General features: G+C 37.3%; 1 non-coding gene across 1 annotated transcript; it reads right to left on the bottom strand.

The window, feature by feature from the left end:
* Positions 1-3,854: 3,854 nt before the first annotated feature.
* LOC113891950 lies at positions 3,855-4,059 on the bottom strand. Its single transcript, XR_003510927.1, has one exon. It is a non-coding gene; the product is annotated as a small nucleolar RNA U3 (small nucleolar RNA).
* Positions 4,060-4,288: the final 229 nt, after the last annotated feature.

Below are 4,288 nucleotides of genomic sequence, written 5' to 3'. Positions count from 1 at the left end.
CCTTAAAAAATTTTTAAACTTAAAAAAATTGAGAAATAATTTACATACAACATTATATTAGTTTCAGGTGTACAGCATAATGATTTGACATTGACTATATTGCCAGACAGTGTCCATCTTAAGTCTAATTAACTATTTGTCACCACACATTGTTTTCAAAATTTTTCTTGTGATAACTTCTATGGTTTAATCTCTTAGCAACTTTCAGTTATGCAATACAGTGTTGTTAAGTATGGTCACTGTGTACATTACATCCCCATGGATTATTTATTTCATGACTGGCAGTTTGTGCCTTCTGACTCCCTTTACCCATTTCTCCCACTTCCTCCCTCCCACTACCTGGTCTGGCAACCACCTATCTGTTCTCTGTGTCTGTTACCTTGGTTTTTCTTAGATTCCTCATTCAAGTGAGCTTCTATTGTATTTGACTTTCTCTGTTTGATTTATTTTACTTGTAATCCCCTCATGATCCACCCGCGTTATTGCAAATGGAAAGATTTCACTTTGTATAGCTAAATATTTCATTGTATATACATCTGTTTGAAACCTTACAAATAGCTGTGAAAAGAAGAGAAGTGAAAAGCAAAAGAGAAAAGGAAAGATATAAACATCTGAATGCAGAGTTCCAAAGAATAGCAAGAAGAGATAAGAAAGCCTTCTTCAGCAATCAATGCAAAGAAATAGAGGAAAACAACAGAATGGGAAAGACTAGGGATCTCTTCAAGAAAATCAGAGATACCAAAGGAACATGTCATGCAAAGATGAGCTCGATAAAGGACAGAAATGGTATGGACCTAACAGAAGCAGAAGATATTAAGAAGAGATGGCAAGAATACACAGAAGAACTATACAAAAAAGATCTTCATGACCCAGATAATCACGATGGTGTGATCACTCACCTAGAGCCAGACATCCTGGAATGTGAAGTCAAGTGGACCTTAGAAAGCATCACTATGAACAAAGCTAGTGGAGGTGATGAAATTCCAGTTGAGCTATTCCAAATCCTGAAAAATGATGCTGTGAAAGTGCTGCACTCAATATGCCAGCAAATTTGGACAACTCAGCAGTGGCCACAGGACTGGAAAAGGTCAGTTTTCATTCTAATCCCAAAGAAAGGCAATGCCAAAGAATGCTCAAACTACTGCACAATTGCACGCATCTCACATGCTAGTAAAGTCATGCTCAAAATTCTCCAAGCCAGGCTTCAGCAATATGTGAACCGTGAACTTCCTGATGTTCAAGCTGGTTTTAGAAAAGGCAGAGGAACCAGAGATCAAATTGCCAACCTCTGCTGGATCATAGAAAAAGCAAGAGAGTTCCAGAAAAATATCTATTTCTGCTTTATTGACTATGCCAAAGCCTTTGACTGTGTGGATCACAATAAACTGTGGAAAATTCTGAAAGAGATGGGAATACCAGACCACCTGATCTGCCTCTTGAGAAATTTGTATGCAGGTCCGGAAGCAACAGTTAGAACTGGACATGAAACAACAGACTGGTTCCAAATAGGAAAAGGAGTTCGTCAAGGCTGTATATTGTCACCCTGTTTATTTAACTTATAGGCAGAGTACATCATGAGAAATGCTGGACTGGAAGAAACACAAGCTGGAATCAAGATTGCTGGGAGAAATATCAATAACCTCAGATATGCAGATGACACCACCCTTATGGCAGAAAGTGAAGAGGAACTCAAAAGCCTCTTGATGAAAGTGAAAGTGGAGAGTGAAAAAGTTGTCTTAAAGCTCAACATTCAGAAAACGAGGATCATGGCATCTGGTCCCATCACTTCATGGGAAATAGATGGGGAAACAGTGGAAACAGTGTCAGACTTTATTTTTCTGGGCTCCAAAATCACTGCAGATGGTGACTGCAGCCATGAAATTAAAAGATGCTTACTCCTTGGAAGGAAAGTTATGACCAACCTAGATAGCATTTTCAAAAGCAGAGACATTACTTTGCCAACAAAGGTTCGTCTAGTCAAGGCTATAGTTTTTCCTGTGGTCGTGTGTGGATGTGAGAGTTGGACTGTGAAGAAGGCTGAGCGCTGAAGAATTGATGATTTTGAACTGTGGTGTTGGAGAAGACTCTTGACAGTCCCTTGGACTGCAAGGAGATCCAACCAGTCCATTCTGAAGGAGATCAGCCCTGGAATTTCTTTGGAAGGAATGATGCTAAAGCTGAAACTCCAGTACTTTGGCCACCTCATGTGAAGAGTTGACTCATTGGAAAAGACTCTGATGCTGGGAGGGATTGGGGCAGGAGAAGGGGACGACAGAGGATGAGATGGCTGGATGGCATCACTGACTCGATGGACGTGAGTCTGAGTGAACTCCGGGAGTTGGTGATGGACAGGGAGGCCTGGGTTGCTGTGATTCATGAGGTCAAAAGAGTCGGACACGACTGAGCGACTGATCTGATCTGTGTGTATCACATTACTTCAGCCATTTATCCGTTAATGGGCATTTATGTTGTTTCCATATATTGGCTATTGCAAATAACACTTCCATGAACATGGGAGTGCATATATCTTTTCAAGTTAGGTGTTTTTGTTTTCTTTACATAAATACCCAGAAATGGAATTACTATATCAAGTGATTGTCCTATTTTTAATTTTTGAGTAAACTCTACTGCTTTCCATAGTGGCTACACCAATTTACACTTCCATATTTAGTATCCAAGCTCCCTTTTCAACATCTCCTCCCTTGCCAACACTTGTTATTTCTTATCTTTTAAATAATAGTCATTCTAACAGGTGTCAGGTTTCATTGTTAATTTGATTTTCATTTCCTAATGATTTTCGATATTGAGCATCTTTTCATGTACCTAATGGTCTTAATGTCTCCTTTGTAAAATGTTTATTTAGCTCCTCTGCCTATTTTAAAATCAGATTGTTTGTTTTTGTCACAGAGTTGTCACAGAGTTTGTCACAGAGTTCTTTATATATTTTGAATATTAACCATTGATCCAGAATATGATTTGCCAATATTTTCTCCCATTCAGTAGGTTACCTTTTAATTTTGTTGATAGTTTCCTTTGCTGTGCAGAAGCTTTAGTTTGATGTAGTTCCTTGTTTATTTTTGCATTTGTTTTCTTTATTTTTAGTATCAAATCCCCAAAAATCATTGCCAAGATAGATGTCAAGAAGCTTACTACTTATGTTTTCTTCTAGAAGCTTTATGGTTTCAAATCTTTAGTCCATTCTGAGATAATTTTTGTGTGCAGTAGAAGATAGTGGTCCAATTTCATTCCTTTGCATGTGGCTGTTTAGTTTTCCCAACACTATTTATTGAAGAGATTATCCTTCTCCATTGTATATTCTTGATTCCTTTCTCATAAAGTAATTGACTATATGTCTATGGGCTTATTTCTGGGTTCTCTATTCTGTTCCATCAATTTATGTCTCCAAAACAATTATTTCTTAAATTTAATTGGAATTGAGTGGGGTTGGGATAGTTTGGTAGTTAATCTAGAAAAGGAATTTTGGTGTATTCTATATAAATGGACCTTAGCATTGTCTTTAAAATAAATGAAATATTTCAGTGTGCTCATTAACTTGAACCAAAGATTATATGAAGCCTTTCCTCTCATGAGGAGAAAGAGTAAAAAAGTACAAATTGGTTTATTGAAGATGACTAACAATTCTCTAGTTAAATTTTAAAATATGAAAAACCTTACTCTTATTTCTAAGCTGTTAAATTCTCATAAATAAAGAATAAAGTTAATAAATAAAGTTATATCAACTGATGTCACCAATTTTATTGTTTTGATTTTACATTTTTTTGTAATTTCATATTCTTCCAGTTTGTCGGCTAATTACAAAGTACTTTGAAACTTCTTTTCTTGTTCTTTGTTTTACTCAGGCAGTGTCCTCTCCCTCTTGCTCCCCAAAGGAAGAGAAGAATGATCATCAATGGTAAATGGCAGTTGCAGAACCAACACCAAAATGAAGCTTCACACTCAGGAGGGAACACTAAGCTTGCTAGGGTTTTGGGTGCTCTTCATATCAGAGAAACTTCTTTCATAATGAGCTACAGAAATGACCCTTGAAAACATAGTCTGAAACTTCTATTTTCAGTGCAGAAATTTCCTGACTTACAGAGGTTCGACGATTTTTCAACTTTATATGAGGCAAAAGCAGTATTCATCCAATGGAAGCCATACTTCAGATTCTGAATTCTGATATTTTCCCGGGGCTAGTGATTTGTCCTACTTTCTCTCTTGTGATGCTGGACAGCTGCAGTGCCACAGCTTCCAGTGGACCACACAATCACAGGGGTAAACAACTCAT

Source organism: Bos indicus x Bos taurus, chromosome 4 (assembly GCF_003369695.1).
Source record: "Bos indicus x Bos taurus breed Angus x Brahman F1 hybrid chromosome 4, Bos_hybrid_MaternalHap_v2.0, whole genome shotgun sequence".
In the NCBI taxonomy this organism is placed as follows: Eukaryota; Metazoa; Chordata; class Mammalia; order Artiodactyla; family Bovidae; genus Bos; species Bos indicus x Bos taurus.
The sequence above is the reverse complement of the archived record's forward strand: the minus strand, read 5'-3'. Positions and strand labels throughout refer to the sequence as shown.